The sequence below is a fragment of the Camponotus vicinus genome, unplaced genomic scaffold (genome assembly GCF_025532165.1).
Source record: "Camponotus vicinus isolate PSW18456_S1 unplaced genomic scaffold, iyCamVici1.0 SCAF_12, whole genome shotgun sequence".
Lineage (NCBI taxonomy): Eukaryota > Metazoa > Arthropoda > Insecta > Hymenoptera > Formicidae > Camponotus > Camponotus vicinus.
Genome location: NW_028141948.1, coordinates 8,622,981 through 8,648,194, shown reverse-complemented (window position 1 = coordinate 8,648,194; position 25,214 = coordinate 8,622,981). Strand labels below are relative to the sequence as shown.

At 29.7% G+C, this 25,214-nt stretch overlaps 1 protein-coding gene across 4 annotated transcripts in view; it reads right to left on the bottom strand.

Annotated features, from left to right (window-relative positions):
• The window catches only part of LOC145962711 (uncharacterized), an 83,408-nt gene extending 61,128 nt beyond the window's left edge, over positions 1-22,280 (bottom strand). For 3 of the 4 annotated variants that reach the window (XM_083083978.1, XM_083083975.1, XM_083083979.1), the window contains exon 1: positions 8,555-8,839. The gene's annotated coding sequence lies outside the window, so the exon portion shown is untranslated. Of the gene's footprint in view, positions 1-8,554; positions 8,840-21,942 lie in introns of those variants that run through there. The other variant, XM_083083976.1, reaches the window with a different exon arrangement.
• Positions 22,281-25,214: the final 2,934 nt, after the last annotated feature.

Genomic DNA, 25,214 nt, shown 5'->3' with positions numbered 1-25,214 from the left:
TCGAGCAAGCGCTTCTTCTATTGCGTCTTGTGGAGGAAGGTCGTGAAAGGTAATCGTACAAGGATATTATTCCAAGAATAAACTCGGAGAACGCGGAATATATGTATGTGCGAGTACATTTTCAAATATAAAATGTTTGACTAACGTGAATTAATATCTTTTTATATACATGTAATAATTAATATGTCTAATCTGTCATAAGATGATTAATAAATATCAAATCAAAACAAAAAATTTAAAAAAATGTAGAATGTATAATTTATACTTGATGGTTACAGTTGACATATCTTGAATATTAAAAAAACAGTTGGAGCGAGAAATCGATCGTTAAAATTCCATAAGAATTTTAAAACACGTTAAAGAGAACAGAAGAACAATTAGATTGAGTCTAGGATAGTAAATATTCATCAAACGGAACTTTAATCGTAAAAAAAAAATAACGGATGGAGCGCGATGATGAATGTTAAAAGGGAGTAAATGCTAAATGCTCGTGACTAAACTCGCTTAATACTTTTCCGGTCGTCACGTGCATCTGCAGGAAAGCCTAGTCACATTTCCTTGCCACTCATCGTTTTCGCACCTGACAGGAAGACAACAGCAAAAAAAAAAAGAAAAAAAATTATCCATTAGCATCGAGCTATCTCGCTGTAAAAGTCTCATCTTACATATGTATCTTTAAAAAAAAATAAATATTCTGTCATAATTTATAAACGATTAATAGAGCAAAAATAAAAATCCTCCCATTTCAAGCGTTTGAAAAGTATTCAGATCTAAAAAATGTGATTTAAGATATAATCTATGAAAAAAAGCGACTTAGAAACTTCTTTTCCACAAAGAGAAATATATTCCGTTTCTAAAAATAAGACCACGAAAATGCGGAAGATCCCTGATTTATGCGCTAGATGATCTCCATCTAAATAATAGTGTCCATAACTGGGTAATCATATATTCCATAAGATAACCGCGCGGGTAGAGGTCTCGTTACGCTCAACATTGACATAGGTCGAACTAAACCGAAGGGCATAACGTCATGCAAGCCGCGAGCACATCGTGCGATCGGAAAAATCCATAATTCAACGTTTTGTTCGAGCGCCGTCTTCACTCGAGTTACTTATATATATTTCTTGGCATGCAAATTCCAACTACGTAAATTCTGTCTTTAAATAGGAACTTTAACAGGATGTTACATCGAAATAATCGCTCAATATATCACTTGCTGGAGCTGGCCTTGATGATAAAAATAATAAGAAAAGTATAATTTCTTGTCGTTTATATTTTTTTCATGTGTATTATCATGAATATACATGATATCCTAAATATTATTGCGGCTACGAATGTCAATATGTCTCAAATTCTCTGTTCAAAAAGAGTCAAAGAGTGATTTATTAATTTATATTCTGTATGCATGTGTTATCATCTTTCGATTAAATTTGCTGGTATCGGCTATAATAAATTACAACCAGAAATATAATTAATCACTAATGAGTCTTTTCAATTCTTTTGTAACGATGCGAAGTATCATTTTTATCCCAGAAGAATCCGATGTAAATGATGACGTTAACGACTTATAATGATTTCATTTGTTCTATTTTATGTTTTACAAATAAATAATCCATATTTTTGAGAAATACATTTGATATCCAATTATCCAGTTATATTAAAATTTTGATTATCGGAATATCCATCTTTAATTCATCTTCATTATTGTATAAACTCTATAATTTATAATTATAAAATTATTTAGAAAGATTTATAAAGTTTTTAAAGATTTGATTGTAATCTTTTTTCTGATAATTTTTATCTCTCTCTTTATAGGATCTGTGTACACAAGTGCACATGTTATTTTTTTGTATACACTTGAGAATGTGTATAAAGACTTCTTCTGTATTTATATTTATAAAGCTTCATCCGCGTGAAGATACTATCAATGCATTATAAATCAAAAATTATTGGAAGGCAACAATTTGTTCAAAGATACAAAAAATAACACGTAAAAAATGATACGTGCACTTGTATACATATTTTCATTACACACACTTGACGAATCGGTCTCTCAACAAATTAAACGAGCAGATTCACACTCATCATCTAGATAAAAAAATACATATCAATGTAAAATCAACAGTTAAAGTTTCGATAGATCGAGTATATCCGATAAAATGTGACTTAAATGTAACTTCTACAGAAAAAAAAACCTCTATCAAGTCGCTAATATTGCTTGTCTCGTACGGATATTATATTTTCCCAAAAGTATTATGTAATATATGGCGTGGTTCTCATCAGGAGACAAAAGTCAATTTATGTGATGAATTGACAGAAAGTTAAAAGAGATTTTTGCATTAATATTCCGATAGAAAGGCAAAGTCTCTTCGACGTCGTAGCGACATTTTTTGCATTTTTTGCATCCTCGGCGAAGAGAGAAAAATAGCGGAAATGCACACGAGCATGTGCGTTGGCGCAGATTTGCGGCACAATGTCGGTCTACCGTAAACTTTACGAGCATTGAGCACCCGGTGCTCGACGAACTGCCGTGCACGCAGTTTAATTTTTCGCGGTTACTTCTACATTTTGTTTCGTCTCGCCAGTATAACGGTTTGCCATCGTTGTTCTCCTGCAAGTCGTCGCGGCTGATGCGAGATTAAGACAAGTGGGAAAGTCAATTTTTTCAACACTGGAAGCTTCCCATTTTTACAATTATTATTAATTCGGATAATATATATATTTTTGTCCTTTCTTAATAAAAATATTTTTATTAAAAAATTTATTTAATTTATATTTTTAATAAAAATTTTATTCTCACTTTAAAAAATTATTTTAATAAATTTCTCGATATAATAATTCTTTATTTCTCTTTTTCGCAATTTTTGAATTTTAAATCAAATATTTGCTCTTCAAAACTTCACGAATGTCAAGTTGTTTGCATGCATGAGATAAGTGATGTATTCTAAAATTCCGCAGATCCCTTACGCGATTTTGCGCCTCTCATGAAAGATGCCTTTCATTCATACGTGAAACAAGCCGAGGGAATTTTCGCGATTTTCCGCGGAATGCAAATTTCGTGTAGCATCGTGCGACGCGTGCGATCCACCAATTGTTCGCTCTCGCGATTAATTATCGTATTTGCGCGCAACTGTCACGTAATCCGTGTATCATCTGGATAGAACTTCCGGAATGCGGCAGATTATTCCGCAAATGCATACTTCCGTATGCGTTCCGCGTAACGGAGCGTTGCAGGCCGTTTGTCCACGATTCGCCGACGTAATTGAAAAAGTTCTAGTAATAAGAACGGTGCAGTTTTAGTCGCGAGGGGAGCAGCAAAATTATTACTTTCGAAGAAACTTGTGTGTTAAGTGTACATGAATTTTTTTCCTTTTTTTCCCATCCTTATAAATTTTCAAATTTTAAATTTATCACTTGCTGTCGTTTCTATTTTCATTATTTTACTTGTTCTAGTTTTATAATTACATACAAGAAAGACTAAAATTTTTTTAATTATTACTATTATTATTAAACTATTATTAATTCTGTAATTAAATAACATATGAAAAAAATCAGGTTTCCTAAATTTCAATTTAATAATATTTTTAATGTAAAATTACTGTATAAGTTTCTTTCGAAATTTTTTCCTAAAACAAAAAGCTGACTTTAAATTTGTCAGATTATCATATTAAGAATTAAAATCGACATCATCATAGAGAAAAATGTATACTGTATTCAAGTAAATATTATTTATTTCAAGTATATCATAAGTTTGTATATCCGCAAATATATCATAAGTTCACCACAAGCATTAAATTTAATTGAATATATTCTGAATTTTAGTAAGTGCAGTATTTTAGTCAAGAATATTAAATTAAAACAAAAATTTGGTTTGCTTATTAGAGTTGGCGTAAAGTAAGTTTGATTTTTTTTTGATACAACTTTACAATATTCTTGAAGAGAAAATAAATTCTTCTTTCGAGTACATGATAATGAGATTTTCTAACACTTGATAAGTATATTTTAAGACTATTATCAAGAATATATTCTTTGTTGAAGAAAAAACTATTACTTGAAAAAAGAAAAATAAACTGAGTAATCGCTTTTCTTGGCAGTAGAATGATATTTTCCTCTGTGTACAGAAAAAAAGGACATTCTTGTTTTAAAAATATATTTAGTTTTAACATGAAAATCTTGAAATGAGATTATATTGCGTTAATTAAAGAAAAATATAATTGCTTGAATAATCGCTTACTTGAATGAAGCCATTTTATATAGTTCAATCAAGAAAAATATATTCTTATGATTTAAGATTTAATTTTCTTGAATGGAAAAGAAACAATGTTAGATAGAAAATAACATTTTTAAATCAAATATAATTTTCTTAAAGTAGAATCAAATAATTATATATTCTTGAGGTGACAATTACAATATTAAAATAAGACTATAATATTGTTGAAATTTAAAATTATTAAATTCTTCTAAGAAGATTATAAATTGTTGCGTATATACGAAATAATGAACGCGTTAGTTTAAGTATATAAGTTTTGATTTGACACTTATTTTTTTTCTCTGTGATGTAGAAGCTAGTTTGCTTATATGCAATAGCGTACTGCGATGACCTCCGAGAAATTATCCTACAGAATTTTCTATGAGAATCAACCTTGACATTCGGCTCTGCTGTGCCTACCTTACTATGACAGGTGGTCGTAGAGGTATAACAGGTATAAAAGTGACGTCGCTTATATGTCCACGGGCTATAACGGCATTTAACCGCTCGATTCAACAATTAATCAGTAGGCTGACAATGAAAATTGGATACATCGATTGACACCTAATTAGATAAAGAGGAAATTCGTATAATTATTCGTGCTACTTATAATGGCCTTACGCGTTATAACAATCCAGATGCATCGCGTCTTATTAAACCGCCACTGAGATTTGCAGAAACTGCAGAACTTGGCACATTCCCTTGTGGTTTTGCCAGTTATCTCTCCCGCGATGGTAATTTCGAAGAGAGTGTCTGAGAGGTACTCGCGACTTGTCCAAAGTGGCAGTTGTTAATCGTGCGGCTCTCTCGCGATCCCTAATTTTCTCGTTAACGTAGAATGCACGGCTGTATCGCGCTGCCATATTATTTTCCCATTTTCGTGTAGACAAATTTATCTTCCCAACTTGCAACTCGATGCACCGCATATAGAGGCCAATGCTTAATGTTTCCTTGCCTTATACTGCATGCATCGCATCGCTAACACACTGATATAGTCTGACTTTGCACAACGTAGCATCTGGAAGCGATTGTAATCGTTGATAACGTCGCTGCTTTAATAAAATGACCATATCTTTAAATTGCAAATAACCTACGTGTCCTTTTTCTACGTATAAATAAATAGATACATACATGTATACATATATTTATATAATTGATATTAATATAATATAATATAATATTAATATAATATAATTAAAAATATATCAATACATTAATTATAAATCATATAAATAAATAATTAATATATTAATTATACATCATAAAAACATTAATTAGCACTTTTGATATAATATATATTCGTCTTATATATTCGTGCGTAAACAGAATGATATACATATAGATTATGTATATAGATTTTGAAGAATTTAAAGATATTATTTTAGATATTATAATACAGTGATGACATTATCAACGATCGCTTTCTGATGCTACATATTGTGTAAAGTCAGTCCATTTTATTGTGTTAACAATGCGATATTATGTACATGTAATCGAGATTAATCGAAATTATCTTGTTTATTTAGAGCGCAACAAATGACTCCTCCATATATATTATATCTGTACATATATATCGACCTTATTATTGCAATTACACATTATTTACAGTTATTCTTTTTGTGGAATTTTTTCCAAAGGAAAAACTAAGTAGCTTTTATTTATTTACGAATGTAAGCACTTCAGACTGCGCAAAGTTAAGGCGACACAGAATTGCGTTATCTCGTACTCCATCTATAGTATCGCTGTATCCGCAGGCACAAGAGAAATGAACTAGCAAAGTTACGGTACTCAACTAAAAAAACCGGTTCTTTAATTTCCTGCTAATGTTTGGAGACTTGATAATTATTCACAATCCATTAAAATAGCACGAAAAAATAGGATAGGATTGTAATAGATAATTTTCGTTTTCTAATACATTTCTTTCAATAAATGTATTTTTTATATGTAATTTTATTTATATTTTATATATTTTTTTATATATTTTATAATTTTTTATAGTTATTTTTTATAGTTAATTTTTTTAATCCACAATTTAATAGATAATTTTTTAATTCTACAAATAAATTTAATCTTAAAGAAGTTTTCTTATTCATGATAATACGAATATTTTTATTATATTGTTAAAGTAAAAACTTTTTGAGAAAATATTCAATTAATTTTTTAATTAAATATTTCTTATAGCTTTATTCTACTATAATATGTAAGATATATTCTGTAGTATATACGTACAAATATTTTTTATCAATGTTCTTACGCTAATATATATTTAAAAATTGTGAAATATAATTTTTATTTACTTTGTACACTCATAATCTCACATTTTCTTGGAATATTATTTTCCTTGAATACTTCAGAAAAGGATGTATCCGTAATTTAGCATAAGAAAATAAACGTTGCCTGTGAAGAATTAAAATTATGCTCTTCGCGAGGTTCGTCCGGACATCATCTTCAGCAGGAAAGGGATAATAAACCGTTGCGACACGCTACGATTAATCATCGGTCCTGCGGATTTTAGCGAGATTACGTAACGATTTCTCAAATGATATTCGTGTCGTTGTATCGATTATCATGAATATATAACCGTCAGCGCAGGTTACGGTTAACATGCGAACATTATCGATCGATAGCATCGTAAAGATGTCACATTGAATGCAACGGATTATTGCGTAATGTGAAGGAGATATACGGGGCTGCGAGATGGGATTGATAATTTCAGGGTCGATATCACGCGCGAGCAAACCGAGCAATTGCCTGGCAAATTGAAGGAGGGTCGGCATTCGGCCTTATTTTTAGCCTGTACACGGTGTCTCAATGCATACAGTATATAAATATTAAAGATCATATTTTGAAGAAACGCCATTTGTTTCGACATTAAATGCTGGAACTGTATAAGTGACAATTAAAGTCCAGATATTAAGTCTTCATTTCTTGCTAAATCTCACACAAGTGAGCTGTATTTTGACAGAATTTTTTACATGTGTGTGTGTGTTTATTTAATCAATAAAATGCCTATAAAATTGACTTGATTAAAAAAAATGCAAAATATATTATCACACTAGCACCGTTAATCTATAGCTCAGAGAAAGTATCTAACATTTAACAAAACTACGCCGCTGGCACATTTTTGTGCTAATTTTTCCGACCATTTCTCTTTTTCCGCTTATCCTGATTAGTGTCTTGAGTGTATGTGATAAATGGATAAAAGGATATTTTATTCTAAGATATTTTATTTTTCTTGTTATAAACATTGAAATATATTAAAATTCTTTCCTTCAATTATAAGTATTCCAAAATGCAGAAATAATAGAGTATTTTTTGTGCCCGTAGTTATAAACCATGACGGGTTAGTCATTCGCTTATATAAAGAATACACGTTTCCACTGACAAAAATTTTAATCCATGAATCCTCGAGTAAAATGTTTTCTTATTGTTAGATCAAAATGATTATATATAGCAAATATTTTATTATATTATAGTAAATATTTTGTAAATATTTTAATATATATATAAAATATAAAATAGAGCAAATTTCTGTGTGAAAATAAAATATCTTGCGCAATCTGATTCAGCTAATTTTAATTATACATATAGTAACTCAACTTTAATTATTTAACGAGCTCCCAGCTAACGAATACGTTGGATTAATATCATAAATCATTGTCACGATCTAAGCATCTTTACGATCATCCTGTGATGCTTCCGCTTTCTTAATTACTCGCTTGTCACTATTGCTGTCACTCGACTGTGCAAATATTTTGAATACCAAGCACGTATCATTTTGAGCTTCTTACAATAGATATGAACTTGAATTCAATTTCCTCTATACTTTACGTCACACAGGACTAGAATGAAAGGGACGAGACCTAAATTGCATCGGTGCACGTGTAGCTGCAATCTCGACATGCATTAGCATGTCTGTCAAGTTTCATTAATCGATATATTAGATTTTATCTTTTTGACTCATAGAACACGAATAGCAAGCAGTGCACGAGATACGAGTGTTGTAATAAAAATCATGAAAATATTAACATTAAAGTGAAAATATTAACATGCAAATATTAATATTAAATATTATTATAAAATATTATTAAAAGATCTATATTTTTTCCTCAATTCTAATTTTGATGAAATTTTATCAATTATTTTATCAATTAAATTTTGAAGGAAATAACGAAAATTTATCGCATAAACAGAGAATTTGTCAATTGCAACTTCGAATGCTTGCAGATTCGGATATTTGTCGGCAGAAAGTGTGAGTCGAAAATATATCTCACGGAAGGATATTCTTAATCTATGTGAACCTACCTGTTGTCTTTAGTAGAATCGGTGGCTATGCTTCTTATGTTAGAATGATGGAATAGCTCACGGAAACGTGCGCGCGTGAGAATTCGATTTCTAACGATATCCACGCGAAGAGAGAGACCTCGCGGTATTGATTTTTTCGCGTTTGAGCTTTCGTTTTATTGCGCGAAAAAATTGGACCTGCGAATCGATTCCTTTCCTCACACGCAGATGAGAAAAGTAACGCTGTGAATTTTCGGAAAAGGAAATTCGTACCTCACACCACAACAGTCTAGCACCAACTGACGCGAGACGTGACTGCTCGCCGGATGAAACGGCGGTACCTGGCTACAGATGGCGCCCACGGCGCTCGGCGCGCGATTGGCCAACAGTTCGGCATTCGCAGGTGGGTACGTGGGTACCTATGTGCGTTGCACATACGTGTATAGCATATGTGTATGTACAATGCAGCGCGTTAATGGTGTGCACCTGTGCAGATGCACTTGCAATTAAGGTAGATGTATCATTCAGGGCCGGATCAAAAGTAATAAATCATTATTAGACGGGCGATTTAAAAGACGGTGGAGGGACGCTTTACATAAAAAAATGTAAAATGTAATAATAATGCATAAATAATAATGATTAATTAATAATTAATGAATGCATAATAACAATGTGTGAATAAGTAATCAACACGAAACTTGATTGCTCACTTGAGCTCAAATAAACCTTATTTTAACGGAGTTTTTATTAACGAGTTTAGTGGAACTTAAATATCTTCTATTTGTTGAATTAAAAGTTTGTTAAAAAGATCATGTTTTATTAAAAAAAATTATTGCAAGTAAATATGTATTATATTGGATATATCACACAATATAAATTATAAAATATATTTATATATATAAAAATTATTATATAAAATATAATAAAATTAATAATAAAATAATAATTAATAATAAAATTTATACGTATGTAAGCTGATTCATTCATTAATATTATATCTTTTTGGCGCGATGTATAAAATTCACAGTGTAATTTAGAATGAATGGAATGGACACGGCGCTAAAGTACCAGAGGAGGCGGTAGTTATTTGCAACAGTGTCATTAACGCACCGTATTGTACTCCTACGCGATTACACACATATGATAGACGGTATATATGTATGCATATACATGTCAATACGTGACTGTTTGCCAATAGTATGGTCACGGAAATACATATATCTGTTTTACGGTTTAAAGTGATGAATGAGATGCAATCACTCGTGGCCATACATATGATTGTTTTGTACTCTTGTATCTTAAAATAGCCTTATTTCTTTTTTCAATCGCGCTATTATACCGTTTGCCCATCATGTAATAACATAAAACCTATATATTTTTCAAAAATTGACGTCATCTCAATCTATTTCAACAAAAAATTAAGCGTAAACTCAAAGTAGTGCAATTACAACTGAGATGTAAATGAGAAAATTATCTTTTTTCTCGCATTTCGTTAATTATGATTAACGAATATTAAAAATAAACTCTTAATAAATTAAGCAAAAAAAATACTAAGAAATACGTGACTTTTTTCTTAAAAAACATCACACGTGGGCATACATATGATTTTGTATCTTAAAATATCCTTGTTTCTCTTCTTCATTCGCGCTATTATACCGTTTGCCCATCATGCAATAATATAAAACATATATATTTTTCAAACATTGACGTCATCTCAATCTATTTCAACAAGAAATTAAGCGTAAACAAGTAGTGCAATTACAATTAATGAGATGTAAAGATAAATGAGAAAATTATCTTTCTCGCATTTCGTTAATTATAATTAACAAATATTATTAAAAATAAGCTTTTAATAAATTAAGCAAAAAATACTAAGAAATACGTGACATATTTTTTGAAAAACATCACCCCGTCTTTGTTGTAAAGGCATGCATTATATCTATATTCCATATTTATTATTACATATACGTGAAAAATTTTCGAAGAAAGCTATTTCTATTCAACCAGGAGCAGCGTAATTTCTCCTAAAGATTGTAAATATTTAAATTAGTCTCTCTCTCTCTCTTTCTCTCTCTCTTCTGTGTGTTGACTCTCCAAAGGAGGAAGCAACCGTTATGTAATAAAACAAGAATTTTGACGGAATTTTGTGCGTCAAAAGTATGAAAAATAATTTTTTTTGCCGCTCGTAAATGGTGAAAGCACAATACGTTCATTGATTCATATCATATTGCTTAGATGTACATTGCTAATAATCGAAATTACATTAATTCATCACGAAATTGCTATCAATAATTATCAAACACGCGTCTCATTTTCACGAAAGCAATAAAAGAAAAATAAAAGATTTTATTCTTTGAACTTTGCTTTCACCTTTTCTCCTTTTGCTTATATAAATTTGTATTATTCCCCCCCCCCCCCCTCTCTCTCTCTGTCTCTCTTCTACGATAGATTAAAGACATTTAATTTTAATTAAATAACTAACGGGAAAAACACATTATGTATTAATTTATCAACGTAATCGATATTATGTTTACACGAACTTTTTTTTACTTAGATGAGGCAATACGACTTTTGAACACTATACATTTTTCTATTCCTTATCATATATTATCGAAGTATTGTATGCAACGCCATTCCTTTTACATGAGTAAATAGCTATAATTGATGCTCGGGTGTTAATGCTTCGTGAATATGCAGGATGCGTTCACAAGTGTACATGCCAGTGCGAATGTGTTACGAAATTGCAGAATCATGAAATATTCTGATGATCCATGCGGAATATCGTGATATCGAAGATAACCTAACGTTAGAAGGATAACGCTTTATTGAAATTGAATATTGAATTTAAAAAATAACGGATTTGCCGATTGTTTACAAAATCACGCGGTGACCAACTTGTCAAATTTTTATAGGATAAAGCTATCAATCATACGTAATTTAGCTTAATACATATGCAAAAATTTATACACATATCTACACGAAAAGAAAAAATAATATTGTTGAAAAAAATATAGAAATATAATAAAATTACAAATATCTTTTCTTTTACAGTAATCCATAATTGTAAAAGCGTAATACAATTATATTACGAATATATATGTAATATCATTATAAATATGAATATTAAAAAATTATTCAAGAATAATAAAATTAAGATTAACTTTATTATTTTATATTTCATTATATACTAAATGCAATTAGAAATGATTTGTTATAAAAATAATATAATTATTTATCAATTGAAACATGTAAGTATACAAAACCTACAAAAATGTACGTGTGCGATTCTATTCTTAAATAAAAAGTTTTTACATACTATATAATTGTCACTTTACAGAAGATAATAGCAAATTCAAATGATATTATATTAGTCTTAGCAGATTTTACTTATGTTATAAACACAATTAGAGTGTTTATTTTAAGCTGTAGAGGAAATATGGTGTAAAGATATTTATTACAGTTGCTTCCGGCAATTGAGAAAGCATTAAAACATGCACTTGATGCGTATAATTAACTGGATATCTGATTTATCATTGCGCAAATACAGAATAATCCTTGGAATAATCACTATATGTGCTTCATATGTGCTACACAACGCATCTTCGAACGATATACATTTACAAAGCGCATGCATGTCAAATTATTTCTCTGCAGAAATTACTAATTATTTGCTAATTACTGTTATTTTTTAACGTTCGAATAAAATTGGCGAGATATTTTTTACGTAACTTTAGTCCTATTTGTTTCTTTCGAATATCACAGTGGAACTAAGAATATACTTAAAATTACAGAGTATAAAATATGTATATTATCGTAACACGTTTTATTTATAACACATTCTTTTGTAATATTCTAAGGAACATGTAAATTTGTATAAACTCATTCTAATGGCTAATAATTGCACAGACAATGTAATTGTTATAGACATGAAGCAAAATAGTCACGAACGTTGCATATGGAACACATATGTGGAGGAAGGCAGCGATGTGTGTGTGTGTGTAATAGAGAATATTCTCGACCGGGCGAGTAACCTTTTTTAATCGAGTTGACCCTAGTCGACGATTAAACAAATTGGAAAGGTCTCGTGGATGTCGGAACAAAATCTTTTGTAATTTATGACATCAGCAAATATTTCGAAAATGTTAAGGATCACCGGGAAATATTTCGACTCTCTCTATACTTTAATAATCACATTCATGTACAATAAATTTTAATTTGTTGGAAAATTTTATATTATATTTCTATTTTCTAAAAAAATAAGTACATAATGATAAATTAGAATTATAAAGACATATGAACGAGGGGAGAAAAAAAGCATCTTTGTAGATTACAACGTCATCAATCATGCACATTATGCATATTCATTTTAAGAGGCGTGATACACAAGTCAAAGTACGTAATGATGCTCTCGTGACTACTTTATGCCAGCCCCGAGGCAACTTTTAGATCGTTTCAATTTTTTTACTTTTCCTTCTTGACAGTATTGTTAAGCTTAGAGATATCTCGATTTGCTAACTGTAATTAACTGTAATTTCTATTTTTTCATATCCTTAGCTATTTAAATTATTTTATTCATATCTTTAGCTGTTTAAATTATTTTATTGTTACTGAAGGATTGTTGATATTTTTTGTGTACATAATAATTTATATAACCGTCAATTGTTAAATATTTTTAATATCGACTTAATATCTACAACTAATCTTTGAAAATTATATATGTAATTGGGAATACAAATAAATAAATTGATTGCGTATCAAGTGTCAAATATAGAAATACTTTTTTACAATGATAAAATCCACGTCATTTGTAATACAACGATAACGTTTCTAAATAACGAGATATAGAAAACAGATAAATGATGTCATTTTCAATACTATCGTAATACATATCGTGACAAAATCAACAATCGCTGTGATAACCTAATCTCGAACCTAGCTTTAATCTGGATTTTCTCGAAAGAACAATTAAATTAAAAAATGCAACTATCAAACTTTTATCTCAATCAGTTATCTAGTAACATCGATGACGTAAAGTCATTCGATCGATGTAAAGTTATCGGAAAAAAACAGGAAAATGTTTGAGTTTCATTTCAAGAACGGCACGTTTTTACGCGCTGATGGTATCATTGAGTGGATTATTCGCAAGTAAAATATAGTACTTTCTTCCTTCAAATATTTCTCTTCCGGGATTCTCCTCGCTTTCTTCACCAATTTCTCTTTCCCTTCAGCTTCCAATCGTTTTTTTTTCTCGTTCGCACGAGGTAGTTATACAACGCGAGAAAACGTGCCTTGCACAGCAAGGATATCCGGATGTAGCGTTTTCTCGCTGAATACCAGATATATTTAACAAAATAATTTAAATAAGTAATAATTTGTATGCGTATGACGTGAACATCAGATGTGTAAACGCACACGTACAGTTATATTATGCATTTTAATATCTCGGAATTTATTACATGCAAACGAGGAGTAAAGAGCAGATATAATATCCTTCTGTCTCTATAAAATTGTTACACCGTATTTCTAGAATTTTGATATAATTAATAGAGTTCTGGATCTTCTCCAAAAAAAATTCTAATAGAGAATCCAAGGAAAAAATTTTAAAGAGATTGAATGTATGAAATAAAAGAAAAAGATTCTGATAAAATTCCAAAAAAAAAAATTTTTTAAAGGGATTAAATGTAAGAGATAAAAATTCAGAGATATGGAGTGCCAATTTTACGTTAATTCCTCTTATATATTTCAATTAGACTCGATTTAAATTTTAATACTTTTCGATATAACTCTTAATATGCTGTCTAAAATGAGAAAAATGAAAAAAAATGAAATTTCTATTAAATAATAATCATATATTCAGTCAAAAATTGAAAAAAAATATGGGGTCCATTTTGATATCGAAAAGAGGCATTAAATATTAAATATCAACTCTATTTATCGATATTATTTCAAGCGTAAAGATAAAAAACGCGTTGTAATTCAAATCATATAAAATATATTTTCAAAATATGTTTTCAAAATGATATGGATTCTTATCAGTACAAGGTGTTATCCGCAGACGAGAGAGAAACTCTACTTGTCATATATAAATGGATTATCAATATAGATTATAAATATGGATTATAAATATAGATTCGAAATCAAACAAAAATTATTTATATCAGACGATAACGATTGCAATTTTTAATGTATATAGCAGCGATAAGTGCGTACGTTAATTCATTAAATCCATTAAATCATTGGCAATCATAAGAAAAATTAAAATAACATAAATTATAAATTAATCCATCATTAATTAATTATTGTCGATTGTAAGCAAATAAAACATGATTCCAGACATAACATGGTATTAATACAATCGATTTCTGCAAAGTGACAAGTATTTCGTAAATTTATTTCTCATACAATAACCAGAGATTGAAATTGATTTAATTATATACATATAGTTAACAATATATAGTTAATACTTTTTTAACTCTTATAATGTATACTTCATAATCGCTGCAGAGATGTATGCAGAATAGTGGAAGACTCGTTAAAAAAAGTCGTTTTTAAAAAAAGTCTTTTATTTATCAGATTTTCACACGACTTTCCCCTCGCATAGCTAAATGCTTACATTAGTAGGTATGTTATTATCGCGAGCTGTGCAATTGAAAGCATAAATTGCTATATATATATACGTATATGCACTTATACATATACAAGATTTTTTATAATCATCGTACAATATTTTAATAATTTATTATACAAATAAATTGTCAAAAAATTTAATATGTTAAGCTATTAGTAATTTTTAAATTATATAAGTTATCGAATAAAAAATTTTGCCAATAATATTGCATAGAATTCGCGCGCTCATGTGCCTACATTTACGCATAACAATCTGTCATTTATTATTGATGTTTAGAAAATAGTTAATAAATAAATTGATTTCTGCAAATAATTCTCTGATCGAAACAAAAATAAATGTCATTTCCTAAATATGTGAAAATATAATTAAGTTTATAATTCTATTTAAATTAATAATTAAGCGTTTAAATTTAAATTGTTGTTTAAGAAAAAATTAAATATTAAGAGGAAATTAATTATGTTACGTACAATGTTTATAATTCATTAATCTTAGTTGACTAGTAGCCATACACATAAGAAACAATAAAATCATTTGATTTATAAAAATCAATAACAGATGACAGATCAGCACGTGCGTTTCAAATCGGAGCGAGTTCTACGTGATATCATTAGTAAATTTTGATCGTTAATAACTCAAAAAATTACTCCAACATCAAAATTTTCATGTAGTTAGATTTCTGGATTTATTTTGCTTCTAGAATACACTATTAAAATATTGCATAGAGATTGTAAAACACCCTATAAGTACAAGAAATATTTTTATTTCAAATATATAAATTGTTTTTATTTTACGTTAGATAAGTGTCAATTATGAATGATGAATGTAAACTGCACCCATCAAGAACAATCCGAAAAGTCGGGATATGCGTGCAATAATCTATCTCATAAAAAGATACAATCTAATGATTAATATAACTCACGTTGGAGTACCGACATCGGTGATGATAATCACGCGGATATAAACTTGTATCTTTTTTCGAATGCAGATTTCAATTTCAAAGCGGTCACCAGTGATCGATTGCGCGGCGATTGCCGCTTCCTTCGGTAGCTAGATGTAATGCCTAACGATCAGGAAGAATAGAGATTATAATGAAAAATTCATCAGATACCGTATAAGTAATATATCGGGGCAACTTGCGAGATAACGTCCGTAACTCGTTCTGCGACGATTGGCATTCGATCTATCGTGCGGTCATCTTTATTTCCTGAACACTCAGAAATCCTATTCGCTATTACTGCAAAATACTTAGTTTTAACCCTTTCATCTGCACTTTATATAATCCACATATATTTTTTAAATTATTTAAATTTTTAATGAAATATATATTCTTTCTCGATATGTGCATCTTTAATTTTTTATTGTAAATTTTACCATCTTTATTAGTGCAGACATATTTCTTCAATTTTTTATATATAAAATCAAACTTTGTTGTTATCGGACAGAGAAGGATTGTTACATTTGAAAAAAGATTAAAAAGATATAAATATCACTAATAACAGATTTAATGATTTTGTATTCTTAATGAAAATTATGGTAAATGTTTACATTAATTTAAACAGCAAGAATCACTTTCTTTTTTATGTATATTATAGAGGATCATTCTCTTTCAAATAATACACACTTTGAATTTTCTAGCTCTCTTTTGGTTCCTAAGGTATGCAATTTTAAAATATTGTAACAATAAAATTTTAGAAAAGGAGTTTTTAAATGATCTTAACTTTGATTGTTATCAAAATTTTGATTCTCGATAAGTTTTAAAAGATTTTTATCATTATTAAAAATATTTACGATTAAACTATTATTAAACATTCATCTAAAGGTTTAAAAATATGCAAGTATATTAAATTAAATTATTTCAAACTTTTTTTGCGGAAATTAAAATTAATAGTTAGGAATTTGGCTCAAATAAATAAATAAAAATTAAATCAAAATTGGCACATAAGAGCCATAGCGCGGTAATTGAAGCGCAGGGAAGAAACAACACTTCTTATTAATTGTTGGTTTAAACCAACAATTAATAAGAAGGAAGTGTTGTTTCTTCCTTGCTCTTATATGCCAATTTTTATTTAATTTTCATTTTTTTGCGGAAAATTACAAACTATGTATTTTATAGTTTTACTTTATTGTAAACACGAATAAAAGGGATGGAGTTTCTTCTCCACCCACACATTTATTTAAATATTTATTTTTTATTTTTAACAATAAATAAATATGGCAGTGACAATAACGAGCAAATATAAATAAAAAAGATTAAATAATAATTTAGAAGAGTACTAACAGTGACGAATAACGAGCAAATGTAAACAAAAAGAATATAAACATAACGAAAAGATAATACAAACGAAAAATTATGATATTTCAAAATCGCATATCTTAGAAATCAAAAGAAAGTGCCACAAAATTCAAAATGAGTATTACTTGGGAATGTACTCTCTAATATATGTCAAAAGGAAAATCCGCTATATAAATTAATTAAACATTTACAAAATTACAACACAGTATCTATTAAAATATCTAAAATTATTAAACAATGTCATCAATTCATTCTTTGACAGATCAGGAATTGCGAATTGGCAAAATTTAATCGGAACAAATTCATAGAGAGAGAAAGAGAGAGAAAAACAAAATATTATTATAGTGTGCAAAGCGAGACGAGTAGCATCCAGGATTTATAGCACTTGTTGCCGTTACATGCCGCGGATTGGATATGGAAATAGATTATTGTGCGCGATAAAGAGTGACGTCTTCTGGGGATAAAGGTGGAGGGAGGGTGGAAAGAAGAGGAGGACGTACCGCGAAACGTCTTCTGTTTAGAGGCCTCAAGGCGTGGGTCGTTTTATCGCTTCGGGGTCCTCCGGTTCTACAGGACCAGTCTATCGAGACGATACAGAGCTTGATGCGTGCACGTAAACAAAATTAAAGGATTAGGAATATTCCTCTATTCCCACCCCCTCGATTCAATCAAATTTCTTTCGGAAAAATTTCGTATCGGAAAAGCGATATAATTGAAAAGGTGTGGCACCCGTTACGAAAACAAAAAAATGAAAGTTTCGCTCGCACTCGTTGCGTTTCTCGTTCTTTTGCAATTTTCTCGTTTCATTGCAACCTTATTTCTGCGTAAAAAGACTTAAGTGAACTTAGCGCACTTTCTATAACATGTCGGATCGACATCGCGTGAAACACCAGAGACGATGGGTTTCCCTTTCTTTCTATCCTTCATTACGTCTTCCTAATGACAAATGCATGGTCAATAACGAGTCTCTATGTCTCTACATCTGTATTATTCGTCTAGCTGTTGTGCATGTGTGATTTTCGGATTCACGAAGATCGCGTTATGTCGTTAAGAGCGCTGTTTCTCAGGAGAAAACACGTGTGAGCGTATTCACAGACAGAGTTTCCGTTTCGAAATACTTCTGACCTAAGCGTAAGTTAGAGATGGGTGAAAGCAGTGCACTTGAGTGAAAGTCAAATTCTTCACTGCGCCCGTCTCTCGGAACTTTTATAAGTGTCATTAATCGGCAGAATGTGAAAAAGTTAATGACAAGGCCGATGTAGTGGATTCGACGTGTCGTGCAAATCAACGCGGATTTGAAAGCGAAAGGATCGCTCTTCGGTGTTATATACGTAGTCCGTGCACTGTATCTGTTTCTTTTTCTATAATTTTATTCGAATAAGAAACCCCATGGTGTTAAAACCGAGGAATTACTAAGGAATACTAAATGTATAATCTTTAATTTTATTTTATTATGACAAATAATATTAACCCTTACACCGTATTATTTTTGACACTTCAAAGTGTACAGAAAGGTCATTTTTGTCCTTTTTCAAAGGATAAAAATATCCAAAAAAATTTGGAAAAATTCATATATCCTCTTTGATCCTTTTAAATAGACGCTAGAATAGTAAACTTGCAAAATAATTTGCTTCAATATATTTTTATTGCAAATATGTGAAGCGAAATGCTCAAAGTGCATCACTATGGGAAAAAAATTATAACCATTTATACTTTTTAAACAAATGATTGAATTAAAACGAAACTTTTTAAAATAAAAATTAAAACTCTAAACAGTGATAAAAAATACCATATTAATTAATTAAAATTAGATATTTAATTTTGAGACATAATTTTTGAAATATCGAAGTCGATTTTCGTAAATGAAAAATTTTTATTTGAATCAAAATTTCTATTTGAATCAAATATTGTTATTATTACAAAGTGGTATAAGTAAGTATTATATAATATATATCGATTATTACATACTGAAAAATATTTGTAAAGTACACATGTAAAAGATGAAAATATCTATGGAACGTTGTGCATATTTTCAGTTCCATAGAAGGATATTCAATTTATTTTTTTGCCCAAACAAAATAAAATGTGTTTAAAAATACTACAAAAACAAATTTTTAAAGAAGAGTAAAAATTCATTTTTCTTCACGAAAAGTATGTTTAAAGTATATAAGGAAGTCTTTTTGTTCTCGAAAGATTTTGCAACTTGTCCTTCAAAAAAAGAAATTAACGCAAGTAACGGCTCTTCTACTTTTATTTTACTATTTATTTGCTCGATTTAATAGTTTTTTTCTAAGGAAACAGCGGTCCTCGTACCGTTAATTTTTGATTAATGAATACCGTTAGAAATAATAAGGTCAAAAATGACTTTCGTAAAAATTAAATATTTTATCCAGGGGTATATTATGAGAAAAGTATAGTACAGTATTAGTACAGTATACACAGTATATTTTAGAAATCGATGATTTAATAAAAAACATTAATAAGATATTTCAGTAATTAGATTTTTTTTGAAAGTATTAAAAAATATTAATTTTAATTCGCGCGTACACATGTAAAAAAAATTTTCTAATCTTTTTTTAAAATATTTTTATAAGATCATATTCTATATGCATGTGTTATTGCCAGCTTTTAAGCTTACGTAATGAAATGCAACCTTGAAAAATAAATAACTGAACTCAAAGAGAATTGACTATCTAGTTACTGCATGTGTGATATAAGCTAATTTAATATTTAAAGGAGTTTGAAACGAAAGGATAAACAACAGCAACGATAAAAATCTGTTGCCGGTCTGCTTAATCATTTGCAATGCTAGTTAGTGTAATAATGCGATAATTATTCTATTTTGATATATATTATAAAAAAAATAATAATTAATATGTAAAATTCTAGATCTTATATTGTGTGTGCCTAAACAATAAATTATATATGTATATAAATTATAATAATTCTTTCATAGATAGATATATATAGATGTTTTTTCTCTCTGAATTCGCAACGGACATTAATTTCTAGCTAATAATTTAATTCCTTCGACATAAGTGCCTTCAAAATTAACGGATATAATTTTTATTTATTTGTACCAATAAAGTTTAGTTTGAAAAATCGTTGGTAAATATTAACTTGTGCACCACGAATTATTTTCCTTTTGACATATATTGTAGAAAATACATTTCTAAGTAATATATGCTTTGTGTGTCTTATGGCGTTTTCTTTTAATTTCTGAGATACGCGATTTTGGAATATTATAATTTTCGTATTTATTTGTACCATCTTTTTTATATCCTACTTGGATGTTTATATTTTTTTATTTAATTTGCTCGTTATTGTGTCACGATTCTGGATTATTGTTTTGTTTTTTTTCTTTACACTGCTTGTCTTGTATCACTGTTAGATTTATTCATTATTAAAAACAAAAAATAAATATTTAAATAAACGTATAAGCAGGGAAGGAAAGTCTGTTCCCTGCTCATATTTTAACTTTGTAATAAAGTAAAATACATGGTTTGGAATTTGTCACACAAAAGAATGTTTGAAATAAATGAATTCGATTTTTGCATATTTAAATCCTTAAGTAAACGTTGAATAATATATAGGTTAATCTTTTAGACATAAACGCCTAAAAATGATAAAACCTTTTATTTTTTGGAGGTCATGATTTTGAAAACATATATCAAGATTAAGGTTATTGATAAATTAAAATTGTTATCGTTACAATACTTTAAAATTGCATATTTCAGAAATCAAAAGAGACGTTACAAAATTCAAAGCGTGTATTACTTACGAATGTCTCCTTTATATATGTCAAAAAGAAAGTAATACGTGTCACGTAAATGTAAACATTTACCGAGTCTTTTATTTTCAATCGTTTGTAGTTTAAAAAGCGTTGGTCGTTCGAAAGATCTTTGTGTTAAGGAAAAATAATCACAATAACAAATAATCAAAAATTCGAATAGAGGACAACCAAGCATCTGAGGCACGCCGTATCGAATCGAACTACATCTGTCATCGAAATCAGATATGAAGAATCTTTAATTTCGATTAATTTAATTTAATTTAAATTAATTTAATTTTAATTAATAAATATTTTCTCGTAGAATTATGCAAATTTCACAACAGCCACTCACAACAGTACGATACACTCGCGCATTCCCAGTGCGTATCGTTCGCGTCGCTGCGATCGGTTCACGTTAACCGATGCCCCGCCGTCGCATTCCACCTGTCAGAATCAGAAGGTAGCGTCGCGTACACATCCGTCCACCCAGAGATAGAGAAAAAGAGCGACGAGATAAGAGAGAAAGAGAGAGAGGTAGAAATACGGACGCGGTGCCGGTCAGCCTCGAAAACTCTCGTTGTCTCGATATGGCAGTGCCTCGCGCGCACACATGTACACACATATACATACATATATGTACACACATGTACATACATTCAGGAGTACGAAGAAAAAAAAAGAGTATACAATAAAAATTCGAATGCAAACGTACTCACCGTTTTAACAGCCATCGTCCATCGACCGGCCACGCCGCATTCTAATCGCGATTTTCTCGCGGCAGAAGTTTGTCTAGGATCGCTCCCCGTGAAGTCTTCCAGAGCCGACTTCAAGCCGATGCCGATCCGCGTCTACCTTGCCTCGCGACCTGCCTCGCGCCTGTCAATAATCGTGGCAGCTTGCTTCGTTTGCACAGCGTAAGGAGAGATTGTTAAAACGCGCACTACGCGAATCGCGCACGAATTAAAAGTCGAGAGAATCCAAGCTGCGTGTATTTACAACGACGCGAAGGAACGAAGCGTTACCGATCACTCGAGCCAGCGACGCTTGCCACAACATAACTAGATGCCGCCTGGTGGGGGAACCGAACCGTCGCGAAGAAAGACGCGCGGGAGAGAGGGGGAAGGGCCGCGAAAGTAGGGGTAGGGCGTGGGACGGTGGAGTTAAAGGGAGAGGGGAAAGGCCTCTCTCCGGAGCACGAGTAGGAGGAAGAATGATCGAGACGTACAAACGGCATTGTATTTATCCATTTCCGGTCAACATTGCAAAAATGCAACATTTATCGTCTCTCTCTCTCTCTCTTTTTCTCTTTCTTCTGTTTTCCTTTTTCTAATATTATTTCTAATAATAATTAGAAATAATATTATTAGAAATATTATTATTTCTAATAATATTTCTAATAATTATTTCTAATATTTCCAATAATATTATTTCTAATAATATAGCAATTGCAGAAAAATATTATACAATAATATGTATAGTTATCTGGAATCTCGCGCGCAATTTTTTTAAAAATACTATTATATTCGAAAGTTTGATTAATTTATACTGAATATAAATTAATCTCTCTCTTTCTTTCTTTCTCTTTCGTAGATTTAATCTTGGACAGCGGAAATATGTATTCCCTTTAGCAAACATAATTAATTATTACGTGTATGTAAATCTAAAGATGGGATATACATATATTGCTTCCAGAAATTCAAATTGTCAAACGAGTAAATTCAGAGTTTAGAATATGCATATGCATCGAAAAAATATAAAGATTTGTCAACGTGTTAAATATTGTGAGACAGAAGATCCGTCTCATGTGTCTGTCATTCTGTCTTCTTGTTATGTTCTTACGCAAATATAAATGACTTTAATTATATTAATATTTCTAAAGTCATCAGATAAATGGATTAGGTAAATCAATAGAATATCCATTTTTTTCTCATATCTTAGACACCATTGTATAACGTTACCTATGCAAAAAATTTCTAGTATATATATATACCCTGTCTATAAATTCGGTTACATCGATGCATGATTTTTGCTTCGATAAAAATATCACGTGTCAGTTTCTCATCTATCGAACGAACGAACCTCGAATCTGATGATGCTAAAATATCTGATTTCGTGAAATATCACTCTATCTCTCATTTGTTTTTATTCTTGTTTCATTTTTCTTGGATAAGCCTTGACTAGCAAAATTTATATAACAATTCCTAGAAAATAAATTTACATCGAATTATTATAAGATAATTATCTGATCCTAAATATTGATTTTATTGTAGGTGGAATAAACACAATAATAAAGCGATAAGATTTTAATATAATTATACAAAACAGGAGAGGAAATTGGGCTAATAAGAGCCAGGCGCTTTAATAAGGACGCGATCAATATTATAAATAATTTTCTTTAATATATCTTCATGGACGTCTCGATCTATTTTTTGATCGTCTTCAGCGTAATGTCTGAAAATAAAGAAGTTTGTGCGAAAAGATCCAGAATACTCATTAGCTCTGTTTATAAATAGCTCATTAGTTCTCAGTATTTTGGGAAATTTAATAATTTCATCATCTATCGGTGAGACCACTATTGGAAAACAAAGAAAGATGGTTAAATGAAAAATGAAGATAGTAAAAAAATTAATCAAAATGGAGATATACTAAAGAAAATTATTTATAATATTGATTACACTCTTTTTACTGCATCTGGTTCTTATTGATCCAGTTCTTTCTTCTGTTTTATTATTTTTAATTGATTAAATTATCAATTAATTATTATCAAAATTGATTAAATTAATTAAATATTAAATTATAAATATATATTTATAAAATTTATAACTATATGTTTCAAAATTCCAAGAATTCGAGCAATTCAGAAGGATGATATATGTCTCTGTTGATAGAACAAGAGCATATTTTATATTTCCACGAAGGCGAATCTTTTACTCCGCTTTCAAATCATATGAATTGTTACAGATAAAATAGATTCCTGAAGAGCAAAAACAATGAAACATCTTGAACAGTGTTTTCAATTAATTATTAATTAATTAATTCATGTTAAAGTTTTACATGATTTGTTGAATTAATAGCCCTAAACGTGTACTTTTTATAATACCTTAATATTAAGGTTGGAGCTTTTTTACATGGGAACGCATCTCGACTATGTCTAGTACAATTTCCTTATTTGCGTTTACAATGCATAATCTTTTTCATTCGTGATGCGGCGTTACAGTGTCGCGCAGCAGGTGCAATTAAGAAATTCCAAGAAAAGTGGGAGGGCATTAATAGCAGCGCCGGTGTATAATAGTGCATTGTGCAGCTTCGCGAAGATTTTTTTCGCAGAGCGTACAATTCACATTGTGTTTTCGATGGTTTTATATAACATCTAGAATTCTAATCATCTGAGCTTAACGCGCACGCGTTTGTGCGGAAAATGTTGACAATTTTGTTATTCATTTTTTAATTTAACTATTTTCAAATATTATTTTCAAAATGATATTTGAAAATATTATTCATTACATTTATATTTACAGTTATATTTTTTATAAAATTTATTATTGTGACCAGCAAAATGAAAATTATAAAAATAATTCGAAAGGTTCTTTTTAAAAAATTTTATAAAAAATAATTAATAAAATATAATTATAATTACAATTGTTTAGGAAAATCAAAATATGTGAATGTAAATTTTATTAAATTTATATCTCGAACATTATTATTATTATTCAAAAGTAGATTATGAGTCATAATTATAACATAAGAAATGTCAATTAAATTGTTTTTGTTTTTTAAAAAAGTCTTAAATTGATCTTAAATTAGTATCAAAATCATTAAATATATTACTTTTAATTACAATTTTATGCTTGAAAAATTACAATACAACTTTTGTTACAAAGAATATAATTTTTAATTCAAAAATAATGAGAGAGAAAGAAAGAGATTAGTGAATTGTTAATTTGAAAGAATAAAATAAATATAAACATATTGTACAGATGTTGTATGT